Raw genomic sequence first — 13,840 nt, 5'->3', positions numbered from 1 at the left:
GAAAAAAAACACTTTGATTTCGGGGAGTTGTGCCTGTTGTTGACACGCCCGTATCTGCCATCTCATTGGCTAGAATGGTCCACCTGATTTAGCCCTCCTCTGCCTTTTAAATGTTAGAAGGGCCACTTGAGTATCTATGGTCAATATAATAGAAAATCTGTGTCTCTGTCCGTTGCTCTGCCCATGCCCTGAACGCTTCCTGAAGTAGAAAGGACCCCAAAGCCCCTAGATTCTGCTTCGCTCACCTATAAACCCCACCCTCCTCCTCGTACTTGCTCTCTTCCCTTCCTTCTTTGGAAAAAAAAAACACTTGCAGTTCAGTCAGCTAGGCACTAGAGGGAGGTGACTTCTGATATCTGATAATATATTGTATATGGTTGTTGAAAGTGTAGTACTTCCATGTTTCTTTCCCGTTATCCTCAGGATTGAAATCCAGGTAATATCATACATCTGTGGTTGGGTCAACTTCTAACATAAAACATAGCTGCTCAAATTCCAAATTGTGCCCAGGTCCAAATTTACTTTGTCTATGGGCCTGGTCAGAAGTAGTGCACATACAGTGAATAAGGTTCCATTATGGGACACCGTTTTGCACTTATGGTCACTTGCAAACATGATCAACCTGTCATGTTAATTTCTGGAGGGACAAGAGTAATTATGGTTGGCTGACTCTTTCCTTTTAAAGCAAGATGGATCCCTTCTTCTACACACTCAATGCAAGGATATAAGGTTTTTCAAAAGGCACAAGTGACAAGCCAGAAGAAAGTTGAATGGAAAGGTTAGCATGTTCAAGTACAATATAGATTTTTTATTAGTTTACTAGGGTTGGAAATTAAGAAAAAAGCAGGTTGTCTTAATGTTCACAATTCTATATTCAAATTGCAATGCCCAATATCATTTCAACACATGACATGGTGTAAATAGCCAAGCCCATGAGGACAATGTTACACAATCCAAAGTGGTGTGAGATAATCAAAGCCACTGCAAAGAATACCATCTCAAATCAAAATGGAACGCCTCATATCCAACGCTTATGCATTGGAGAACGTAAACAGTACAAAACAGTGAAGACAAGTTAAAATTGAACCCGAAGTTGATTATGTGTCAATATGAAAGATACATTTTTGGAAGTTTCTGGGCATCTCTTGACCAACCAAGTGTTGCCATGGAAACTAAAAGTCATCACATTGCATTACAAACCTTTGCAAGAAACAAAAGGAAGATAAAAGAATACAGAGGAAAGTACCAGAACTGCTTGGGGAATGTTTGATATCATTTTATTGTTTCTTTTTCACTAGCAATGGAAAAATATATACCTTGTATAAACGTCTTGATTCTCATTTTAACAGCTTGGTGAGTGACCCTTTTCCAACTAAGTGCTGAGAGAAACCAACAAATGGGGAACCGAAACAAGCCCATTCCACCACTAGTTCGTCATGTAGTTCAATTATAGATTTATTTCTGAACTGCATGCAAGTGTGTGTTTGCTTGTTGTATTTTTTATTCCCCTATGCCGAGTAGTCTAAATTTGGCACTCGAATTTTCTACTGCTTGCTCATCTTTTAACTTACAGATGTCAAAGTATTACATGTCAAATTTTGTGCTTTTGGGAGTGTTCCCTTGATTGATCCTGATGCACTCAATGATGCACCCTAACGCTTAAATCCTCACCGATTCTTGTTACACAGGTCTGGCAAGAAAAGGGTCTGTTTATCTAGAAGCCCACACTGAAGACGAAGAGAAACAAATGATGCCATTAAAATTAAAAAAAAGGTGAACATTTGTCAGTGATTCTCTTGCAGGAAATAAAGGAAGAACACCTTCTTGCCAATTCACGTGCGCCAATAAGTCATCTACCAAGCCCACACCGCCCTCTCCCCAAACAGCATCAGAAATATATCTTACTGAATTTGTCGCCAAGCTTTATTATTATTATTTGCAAAACCGGGGAGTGGAGACTGTGGAATCCCCTCCCTCACCGGACACACTCCATCATCCAGGCTGGCCAGCTCCTTCCCTCTGCAGCGCTGTGGGGCTCTGCAGGGGCAGGCTGGGGATATCAGAGAGGCTAGAGGTAGGAGACGGGGGGTGGAGACCGCCCGCTCGTCCCTCGCTTTCATCTTCCTTCAACTCCAGCAGTGATCCTTTGGGCTGCATTTCACGTCATCCCAAACGTTTCATTTTCAGATTCCGGTTCAGTTCACATTTGCGTAAAATTGACTCTCTCCATTTTTGGAAGTCCACAACCATATAGTGCTTGAAGGAACCAAAAGAAAGACTAGGGAAAAAGTAAAGTCTTCCACAGATCGGTCAATGAGCAAAATAATAGAGTTCTTTCGTATCATGTTTTGTTTGTATTTTCCCTCAAAATAAACCACATTTTTGGCATTATTTTTTCTCTACTCTCCTGGTGATCCTGTTGTAGACTAATATTAGTTTTTTCAGAAGAGTTCTAGAACTAGCCGGCTACAGCGATCCAAGACGAGTCAGAATCAGTCCACAGGTGGCCGTGAAGAGGGTGGTGGGGTAGTGTGGAGGGTGGGGAGGCTAAGGAAGTGGTGGTGGGTGAGAGTTAGGGGGTTCAGGGGTGGGGCGCTGCTGGTCTGCCGGCGACTGCTGGAATTGTACTCAGAAGGTGGTGTGTATGTCGATCCTCGCTCACTCTCACTCTACTCTCACATTCTCAGACACTCATCTCAGCGCACGCTCACTTCTGCTTTAACTCGGACACGACGCAAAAGACAGAAGAAATTCCAGTGGGAGCGTTTTCATTGTTCATCGTTGTCTATTTTATCCCCAACCAGCATGAAATCTGTAGAGGAGAAATGAGGAAGAAAAGCTTATTAGCTGAAGGAGCCAAAGTCTTGTGTTCACGTGCTTCAATGCATGCAGAAGAGTGATCTCTCATTAGGCTTCTACTGAGAATTTATAGATCTCAGAATTGGTCACCAAATGACACGGTCTATACATGCTTTTAATGAAATCACCCTAATAGTTACAATTTCACTCCCATCTCCATAATAAAATAAAATGGACAAGACTAGCATTTCCTGCATAAGTATCTCCCAACGCAAATTAACTTTCAAACAGTCTTTAAAAAAAAAATGTGTTTTATCCCTGGCTATTCCCTTGCGGTTGCGTGGTGCCCTAGAGGTGCTGTAGGGGTGACAGTCGTAGGTCAGTAACTCACCAGGCCTGGCTCTTGAGCCGCAGCTCCCGGTGGCCCATGTGGCCCAGCTGTCTTGGTCTTGGTGGTCTTGGACCTCCGGCCCTCCGTCAGCAGGTCGTTGATGAGGGGCCGCAGCTCCACCAGCTTCATCACGTCCTTCCCAAAGGCTGTGCACAGGTCTCTGTGGAGAGGAAAGAGGGAGAGTTGGACCACATGCAGCACATTTTACATCACAGGGGAGGGAAAGGGTTAACTAAGCATGTCACAGGAACAACACCATTTACATACTGTAGGGAGAAGCAGAGAAACCAGTTTAACATTGACCAAGTCGCTGGGAACACGACTCCGATCAAGAGAGCTTGCTACCTAAAACAACTCCTTTTCAAGTAAAAAAAATGTCTAAACACAAACAATAAAACTCTTTCTGACCGTGTTTGTGCAGGTTTCAGATAAATGCTTATTAAAACATCTGAGTTTTGAGTACAAGATCTCACAACCCAGACAGGTTTTCCTTATACAAAAATAAAACAAATCAGAATTCATCATACTAAAAGTGTTTCTCATGCCTTGAGATCGCCTGCCCTCCTCCATAGCATCTTAGCCCCAAGCTGCCCTAACATTTCTATGCTGTGTCATACCAAAAGCATCTTCAGTATTATTGTGATCCACAACGCGAAGCATCACTACCACTTTCGGATAATCCAAGTTGCCTTACCCTATGAGTCCGGCGGCGTTGGCCACCACGCCGTCAGAGTGGTCCTCGTCTTCAGCGATGTGGTGGATGAAGGACAGGGATGAACTCCACTCTGGGCTGCACCAGCATCACGTCAGCTACAGGTAGGACAGAGCGATACAATGAAGACAATGTTCAGCACAATCATGAGAATTAAGACAGAGGTGACAGAGAATGTTCAATATTCACTCAAAGTTGCCATAATTCTGGCAAAGAAGTGATTAAGGATGCTTGTTAGGAAATGTGCCCCACTCCAAAGTGCGAAAATTGGAAAATGCCACAATGTGCAAGTGTGGGGTCCAGCAAAGTCCAGTGTTGATAACGGCAGCCCTGCTACCTCATGAACACTGGGTGAAATAGACCCTGCTTTACTCTGTGACGACCTAAAATCCCAACTGCCACAGCTCAAAGCAGCGAGAGGAACAGGCGTCAGTGGACGGAATCCTCAGTCTCTACTGTAAACACACTAGTGCAGGAAAATCCAACAATTGGCATCAAGACAATTAAAGACACAATATCAATACCATAGTCAGCAATACACCAACATACTAGATCCACAAAATCTGTAGATGAGTTATGATGCTGGGGGGATGGTAGCTAGGGGACTCACGGTGCACATTCTCCTGGTCTCCCTTCAGGCCCTGGATGATGCCAGTGTAGGCCTCCAGACAGCCCTCCCGCAGCTCGTTCAGATAGTCCACCATGTCATAGTCCGTCTGCCAGGGGGAAGGAACCAACACACAGCAGGTTAGCGGGACGGAGGACAGACAGCATCGAGGAGCGCAACTGTCATTAGAGGAATCCAAAGGGCTTCATAAGAGTAACTGGTCAATTCATATGTTAGCATTATCCATTGTTTCTATTGAGCACTATATTACTAATATCACTAACAAACTCTGGAAGAGGCAAGCTTAACAAGGTTCCAACAAAAATGCTCAGGGAAGAAACTTGTGGGGTCCAGCAAAAGTCCGGGTAGATAACGGCAGCCCTGCTACCTCATGAACACTGGGTGAAATAGACCCTGCTTTACTCTGTGACGACCTAAAATCCCAACTGCCACATCTCAAAGCAGCGAGAGGAACAGGCGTCAGGGTCAAACAAAACAAAGGGGATGCCAATGTGGTAGCAGTGTGTGTCCATCTGTTCTACCTTGTCGACTTGTGCCTGCGACGCCTGCTGCAGCGTGTCCAAGACGATCTCCAGGTACTTCTTGAACTCTCCTCCGATGGCCAGGGCGATGTCTCCGAAAGCTGACAGGATCTGGGGCTTCACTGACCGGTGCACATTCTCATTCTGCAGGGGCAACACACGTGCCCTTAGTCAGTACTGGTGACAAATTGCATTAGTATCCACAAGACTTAACCTAACCCATATGAACAACGGCTTAGCTGGAATCATGACTCTTTTCTTTCTGATAAAAGCAATTTTTTTGTGTCTACGGTCAGCTTGACATGAAGGCATTTATATGCTTCTACAAAGTAACCGATCAATAAAACGGAGGCCGTAAATCTGCAATAAGACTCAAATGTATGGTCCTGCACATTCCAGTAATGATAATGGTAGCCTTGCCATTACCAACACAGATGGCAGAAATTAAAGTGACACTCACCCCCAGGTTCTCTAGCAGGAGCTGCATGATCTCATCGCAGTAAGGCAGGATGTTGGACATCAGGGCTCGGCACAGGTCACACACCAGGCCCACCGCAGCCAGACACACCTGACAAGGGAGAGGGAGAGAGAGTGAGTGGTGTAGCTAGGTGAAATAATTAAGTGTTGACTCTTAGGCAAGCATTACTAGAAGTAACTTAGCTACTAAATCAGTGCATTTCAAGTGTGGGGTCCAGCAAAGTCCAGCGTAGATAAAGGCAGCTCTGCTACCTCAAACACTGGGTGAAATAGACCCTGCTTTACTCTGTGACGACCTAAAATCCCAACTGCCACATCTCAGAGCAGCGAGAGGAACAGGCGTCAGTGAAAGGGAGGACAGTTTTTGTTTTTGACACTAAGAGATTCATATAATCCTAGAACCCACTTGATATTCTGCGTAATTCTTCAGTCCAATTCCCAGGAAAGGTTTAAAGGCATCCATGTATTTCTGAAAGTCAGCACCCAATACTAAGGAGGAAAGACAGAAGACATTACAACATTGAGTATGGATACATGCACACAATAATATGCTTATTGTAAATAAAACACTCATATAACAGTTCAATTTAAACGTTTACATGCTTTGCAGAAGAACAATTTCCCTAATAAACCTGTTTACATGGGCACATCTGAAATCAGTCTCACCTGATAGCACTTTGATAAATGCAGAAAATCTTCAATCAAAATAAACGTTCTACCATAGTGACCATGTTCTTTTTGGGAAGCCTATTTGATTCCGACCCCGGAGATATAAAGTTTGTATGTGAAAACTACTTCCTAAAGATTCATACTTTCAGTTTGTCCAAACTCACTTGCGCATAAGAGGGAGGCTTGCGTTGCTGGTGCTAGCACACACACAGATCAAATACATCGCTGGAACACCGATTAAGCCGTTTATATATCCTTATCAGTCGAATGATAGCTCAGAAAACCAGGTGTTTTAATCGACTTATGTTTACTTTCATTGTGATGAGCTGAGTAAAGGTGTTTACATGACTAATGCCATACTCAGCCTACTGCCATAATACTTCAATACTGACTTATTAGTGTGCATGTAAACGTACTCAGTGAGGCGTGTGACACTGGACATGCAACACACCATTTACATACTAAGGAGAAGCGTGGAAATCAGTTTAACATTGACCAAGTGGCTGGAAACATGTCTCAGACAAATCTTATTAAACATCAGGGTTTTCAGGGTTTTGAGTACAAGATTTATCATCACAGACCAGATACGAGGTTTAACTGCTTAGATTCACATAAACATAATTCATCCTACTAAAATGGGTGGAGGGTGTTGGTAGAAAAACAGTGTGTGTGTGTCAGACTGTTTTAAAATGGCTCACCTTCCACCAAGGTTGAGACGGCCATGGTGCGTCCTCCCTGTACACCCCGGAGCCGGCGGTGTTCTGGAACATTCTGAGCAGAGAGGCCATCACCACGTCTGAGATCTGCAACGCGTCCTGGTGCTGCACCTTCCTCAGCACATTCTATAGAGAAGTGGGGAGGGAAAGGTTTTAACCTAACATAGCACAGGCTAACTATCATCATTTAACTACAGTGAGGAGACGCGTGGAAAGAGGCTAGCATTGAGACAAACTCCAACCCACAACTTGTTTCCTTGTTGGGTGCCGGTCTCGGTATCTTTCCTCATAAAGCACTCTCCTTTACTAGTCTCTTATTGATCATGTCTGTGCAGGTCTCAGATTCTTCCTATTAGTGTCATCAGGGTTTTCAGTACACGATTTCTCGTCACAGACCAGACAGGTACTAAATGTATATTTTTCTAAGGCTTTCAAATACTCAAGACAGCTAAATGTATTCATGGAACCCCCTAGGTATTCTACTCCTACCTCTAGTTCGAGGAGGTTGAAATGGTTTCAGGGTCAAACTGAATGAAGCCAGCTCGTCTCACCTGCAGTGTGGCACACAGTAGAGACTGGAGGTCATTGAACTGAATTCTGTCCGACGTGCTCTGGATGTGGGACTGAGAGGAGAGAGAACACATGAAATCAACATTAGATTCTTCAAAACAGAAAAGACTCCAAGCAAAATGTCTAATAGTTTAAAGTAGGCCTCAGATAAATCCTTAAGTAAACATCAGAGCTTTTCAGAGTAGTGAGTACATGATTTCTCATCACAGACCAAAAAGGTTTCCCCCTTTTTTTGGGACCACATGCCCCCCCCAATCCATCTCTCTCTCCCATCCCTCCTCTATCTGTTGGGACCCACCTCCATCTGCAGGACCTGCTGCAGGCGCTCCATGATGACCAGGGTGGTCTTCTGCACGGCTGGGTAGCAGTCCTTGGCGCTATTCTTCACAATCTCCATCAGGGCCTCGTAGGCCGCGCTACGCAGGTTATTCTGGTGACCGTCCGGCCTGTTGGACACAGAGGGAGAATATTGCTTTAATTCACTTAATCATCATTACTACGCATCAGGAAAACATTTATTATTAATATTATTATTATTTTATATTATATAGAAATGCGTACAATTCTTGGCAAAAATTTGGTGCATTCAAATACATAAACCAGATCTAGGACGACGAGACTGGACAAGACAGACTCAGAGCCTCCAAAAGGGTATGTACAGCTAAGGGCTTCAAAGGATTTCCTGAGGAAGATTTAACACCATTCTACATCTCCATCAATGTTGTCATTCAAGGTCTCAGATATTGTGGTAGGGGTTATCCATCACACGTTCAGCGTGGTGCATGATTTCTCATCACAGACCAGAGAGTTAGTCTCTAGCTAACTTTCAAGAACTCCTCCAGACAAATGTCTAGTTTGTTTGACTAGCCAAGTTGAGAGGTTTTTTAAACCTCTACAGTCCTGGACAACAGAAGGTGCCGTGCCGTTCCCTCCCCCTGTCCTGCATACCTGTCTGTGGTTGTGTTTCTAGGAGTTTCTGGACAGTCCTGCATACCCGTCTGTGGTTTCTAGGAGTTTCTGTTGCAAAGTCCCTCCTGTGGTCTTCTGGATCTAGTCCTGCTACCTGTCTGTGGTTTCTAGGAGTTTCTGCTCCTCCCCTCTGTTTGAGTTTAATCCTCTACCTGTGTTTCTAGCAAAGTCTGTGGTTTCTGGACAGTCCTGCCTACCTGTCTGTGGTTTCTAGGAGTTTCTGGACAACGAGCTCGAAGGAAGAGGAGAGGCAGTACGTGGCAGGCTCCTCCTGGTCCTCCGCTGCATCTGTGGCTTCGTACGCCGCTTCTGCCAGGCTGGAGAAGGCCTGAGGGGAGGGAGGGAAAGTTATGAGGGCATTCATATGGAAACACTGAATGATCGAGTCATCATTTGTGGTCCTTAAAAAAATAATCTATTTAGCTGGTCTCAGATATTGTGGTAGGGGTTATCCATCACATGTTCAGCGTGGTGCATGATTTCTCATCACAGACCAGACAGGTATTTCTCTCAACTACAGATACTTTGATACAACCTATTCCACTCGAGTGCGGTGGATTGAGATCTAAGGCATCAATTGTTGTAATTGAGCGAGTGTCTTTGTACTGTGCAGTCTATCGCTGATGCTTGTGGTGATAAAACAATGATCTCTGTGGGATTAATTAAGTACTACTGCTACATGTGTGGTGGAGGCCCACAATGGAAATCAAGCTGTGAAACTTTTTGGAGTTATCCTCGATTATTTTAAATGCATTGTACCCACGTGTTGTTGAATTGGGTTTTAAAATGGACAAACAAATAAAAAGCGGCTCCAGCTTCTGTCTCACCCAGCAGACGTTGGATGCGACGCGTGGCTCGGCCCCCAGGCCCTCGATGAGGCACTGCAGCAGAGGGGCCAGGTACACTTCCGTTGATGGCCGCCTCCGGCAGCAGCTCACAGATCCTGCCCACCGTCCAAGCTGTGGTGTCCCTCACCACCACACTGGGGTCCTTCATCAACTCAATCAGCGTGGGCATCGCCTGGGAGGGGAGAAACAAGAGCAGACTGGTCACTAACCACAGTAGTGTCAATTAGCAGAGGAGGGGGAGCGGAGATACATGAAGTCTTCCCATTTAAGAGCTTTGAGATTCTATGAAAAGCGGCTATAGACATGTAATAATTAATTATTAAGTACTGTTAACCAGCATTCAAACTCTTTAGCTAACGTTAGTTAGCTGTCCAAATTACATCACCACGTTCAATGAACAAAGTAATTATCAATCACGTATACTAGCTAATGTTTAAATGATCGAATCCCCGTTATTATATATTTTTTTCCACATCATGCACATGCTAACTACAGTACTCAGCTAGTGTACCCAGAAAGTTAGCGGGCGAAGCAAGGCAGGGCCGACTTAGTTGTACATGAATGGCTAGTTAAGAAAGGTGAATTGATAGGTAACTAAACGTATCAAACCAGTAAAAACATCACATCAAAATGACAACCTATGTGGGTGCATAACTTTTTCAACGGATAATATATTTTGGAAACTGGCAGCACTGTTAATGCCGCCCAGACTGAACTATTAGATAACGTGCTAAAAGCTAGCATGTTAGCGAGCTCACTACAGAAGCTGCATCCGCGGGGAGTGAGTAGGCCGTAACATTAGCAGCCCGAGCGCAAGGCATTTCCTCCTCCCTTTTTCTGATTTAACTTTCGCCCGTTATCGCTATCAAATACAGATATGCCGAGTTATGGGCCTAAACTCTTCACATAGCAAATGTTCAAAGACAAGCATTTGGAGCTGTACAATTTCACCTGGAGAGACAGTGTTTTTTAAGGATTGTTATCAGCTCCATTCTGTCCCAACCACTCAGAAGTAGTCGCTAGCTAGTTGCATTGCTGCAAGCACAACCCAACCCGGATTATATTTCTTCAGTGTTCAGCCAACGTAACAGGACCGTGGATAAATCAATGAAAGCCGGTGAGAAAAAACATACACGCCCGGTATCCCCAGCCGATGAGTTTACTCTGGATATGCGCTATTTCCAAACGCGGAACCTCAAAAAGTGTTTTAGCAGCAATGCTGCTTGTTCATCCTGTGTTGTTGGGAGGGAAAGGGGCCGCGCTTGACTCCCGCGGAAGGATATCACGCCCCGCTGCTATGGCACAAAAAAAAACTCCTCCCTATCTCCCCGCGCGAGCGCGTTTTCATGTGCGCGTACCTTGTCTGGACCTATTAATTTTTAACCAAACTTGATGCTTGTTCACACAGGTAAAGTATTAGCCAACTGTTGTATAATTGTTGTTGTAACTTTGATGTCCTGCACTTCTCAAATAATCAACCATAAAATTATACCGGACTCCTCTCAGTCAATTCTAAACCAAAGGTGGAGTGGACAAAATGGCAAGCTAGCCTAATGTAATGACATTTGATCATCATTAAAATTGGTACGAGTCATAATGTGTTTATAATCCCCTATGCTTTGTGGTACTTTATAGCTTTTAATTCCCAATGAATGTGATGAAATAAGTCATGGAAAAGTGCAACCAGGGCACCTAACTTGGAGGTCCACCTGCATAATAATAATAATTGGACAAAGTTCAAATAAATCAGCCCTTAGCCTGCCATCCAGGGCACTATTGATTTGGTCAGTGACAGTCTTGGTTGAGCTGTCACAGCTGCCCTCCAGGGCTGGCCAGTAGTTTTGTGCACCTGTTCACAAACTGACAGCAGCTACATTGAAAGTGGACTATGTAGAATAAGAGTGAGCTGCTATGTAGGCAACCTCACTTAATATAAATTCTGACAAATCAGTAGAGGCCACACAGTGTAAAAACCACCCCACTGTCTTTATTTAGTTAGTCATTTTACAGTAGTCACTCATAAGTAGCTGCCTTGAGTTTCTTTTTATGTCTCTTTTTTCACATTGTTCTACTTTTCTTTCATTTGATCAACACAATGGAAGAAACAACGAACAAATAAACAAGAGCAAAACAAAAAAAGAAAATTGATACAATGCCCCTTATCAAAGAAAGCAGGAATTTTGGCAAGAGGTGATGATGGTGGTGATGACAATGTTGATCCAGTGCGTCTGTCTGGTGCAATACAGTTTGGTAGAGACAAGACTGTACAATATAGAGGTCAAGTCCGAGTAAACTTGACTAGGCTGGGAGGTTGGGGGTGAGAAGATGACAGATTTTGGTGTCTGGAATAATTTCCTTATCGGACTATCGGATCAATTCCGATAAACCACCACACATTTATTTTTTCTCTGAAAGTGGTTGTCAGTTTTACTTTTGATATGCTTTGACATGCTAGATTGTGCTCTGGTGAACATACTGGATGACGAGGAGGAATAACAACCCCACATTACTGATGGAAGTAAACAAACATTTAGAAAAACTGACCCGTTCAGTCTAAAAAGTGAAATATTGATTTGGATGAGTGTGTATGGCACAAGGCAATTTCCCACCCTATCGGACATTTGCGTCACTGTAAGCCTCAGCCCACCACAATTACAGATGCTACGTGGGTAAGCTCTGCTCTGTTAGGATAGCTTAGTGGCAAACAACAATGACTTTCATCTATGATCTAAAGTAGGACACAACCACAACAACTGAAATACAAACTTCCTGGACTACCCAGCTAAATGGTAACTAGCATGGACAGCCAATTAGTTATACCTTTGAATCAAAAAATTTTTTTTTAAGGTTCATGATTTGGCTGTTTTAATCGATACCCTTTCAGGGTAATAAAGCACACTATAGCGCAGTGTTCCCTCCTTAATTGTCTTCTGATTGATCAGTTAGTGCAATCTTGGTACAAATGCTTTGTACACAAGTCAATAAATTCACACAGGAACACTGGAAGCGATTTAGAATACACAACTGGGTAAAGATGAAATCACTGTCCAAGCTGGGCATGTGACCTTTCAAACCAACCTTTTAGGGAAAGGGAAAGGAGACCTAGTCAGTTGTAACAACTGAATACATTGGGACAACTACCATTTGTCTAGTCGCTCAATCTTTACTTGGCAGGTCTCTAGCCCTATATGTATACCCAAAGGAAGCTGATTTGAGTTCTAATAATGGCATTGGGAATTGAAACAGAACCGATGAGGATGGAATCACTGAAAGTCAAACAGAATAGTTGAAAGGATACAGAAATACAGATTTAGATGAGAGTTACAGATTGAGGCTTAAGACCGGTCCACCAACCTGCCTACAGTTGGTGGGGTTTAGCTTCAGATAGCACACAGCAGTTAAAGATCCACTGCGGCACTGAAGCACAAATACAGATCAACATGGCTCAGGAAGTGGACAACCGCTTTAGAAGGAGAGATACACAGACAGACAGGGGAAACACTGACCCAACCTGGTAATGGTTGAGTCCAGCATTGCAGGGACAAAGTGCTGTCCAGTCCAATACTGAATGAACTGGCCCTATCAGTCCAGATCAGTCCGATAAGCTACTGTCTGAACTGGTCCAATGCAGCCCGATTCAGCTGAATACCGTTTACGCATGTCAAATACTGCTCATGTTAATTCAATACAGCTCAAGTCCTGTACCATTTCCGCTCAACCAAATTCAATACAGCTTGGGCTCTGGGTCTGAACGACTTCCTCCTGACGTGCTGGTTTCAACCGATAATATCCATTATTAATAATGATAGGGTGAGCAGGAAAAGGATAAACTGACTGTTGACGTTGTTCTCAACTGGATTGGTTAAAAAGTTCAGCCTGAATAAATACTGCACTGGATTTGTGATTAGAGTCAAAACCCAGCATGCACAGAGGTACCTAATGGAGAAACGATTTGGGGAAATGCTGCAACTGTGTCAATCAAACCCTCATCCTACAAGACCTTTAAGGTAATGACACTGCGAGGCAGGTTGATGGGCTGGGATGTTTCTGGCTTTGGAAGACAGCATGTGGACACTGACATGAAAACCCAATTCTGGGAAATCTTCCAAGTCCCTCACATCTGAGGCAGAAGTCCAACCAGGGTCAGCCTTCGTTTTGAATCCCCCTGCCACGTGAGCAGCGAGCGCAGTGCAACGGACGGTCTTTCTCTTATCGAACGGTTTTCCCAAATTCATATTCAGAAACGTGCAGTCATTCACTCCTAAAGTTCGTGCGGTAGTGATCTAGACTGAACCTGTCTGCACATCTACAAGATAATGTTTACATCAGCCAGGCATCGTGAAGCAGGAAAGAAAGGAGCCTTGGCGAATTCCAGGTCTGGGTATGGAACAGTACGGTAAGCATGGTTTCATTGCAGTCGGGACACAGCAAGGTCCAGCTCTCTGCATAATGTACGCACTTTTCAGCACAGACGCTTGGGCACCACAAGCTGCAAAAGGGCCATGGCAGCAGAGAGCGGGGCGTAAAGAGGAGGAGGTGA

At 44.0% G+C, this 13,840-nt stretch overlaps 3 non-coding genes and 2 pseudogenes across 3 annotated transcripts; 1 reads left to right on the top strand and 4 right to left on the bottom strand.

The window, feature by feature from the left end:
• LOC121570245 overlaps positions 1-2,142 on the top strand; it is a 15,836-nt pseudogene extending 13,694 nt beyond the window's left edge.
• Positions 2,143-2,492: 350 nt separating this feature from the next.
• Positions 2,493-13,535, bottom strand: LOC123491174 (annotated as a pseudogene).
• Positions 4,191-4,334, bottom strand: LOC123491344. The gene has a single exon (XR_006661289.1). It is a non-coding gene; the product is annotated as a small nucleolar RNA SNORA79 (small nucleolar RNA).
• Positions 4,849-4,992, bottom strand: LOC123491346. Its single transcript, XR_006661291.1, has one exon. It is a non-coding gene; the product is annotated as a small nucleolar RNA SNORA79 (small nucleolar RNA).
• Positions 5,732-5,873, bottom strand: LOC123491345. The gene has a single exon (XR_006661290.1). It is a non-coding gene; the product is annotated as a small nucleolar RNA SNORA79 (small nucleolar RNA).
• Positions 13,536-13,840: the final 305 nt, after the last annotated feature.

Source organism: Coregonus clupeaformis, chromosome 7, assembly GCF_020615455.1.
Source record: "Coregonus clupeaformis isolate EN_2021a chromosome 7, ASM2061545v1, whole genome shotgun sequence".
NCBI lineage: Eukaryota > Metazoa > Chordata > Actinopteri > Salmoniformes > Salmonidae > Coregonus > Coregonus clupeaformis.
The sequence above is the reverse complement of the archived record's forward strand: the minus strand, read 5'-3'. Positions and strand labels throughout refer to the sequence as shown.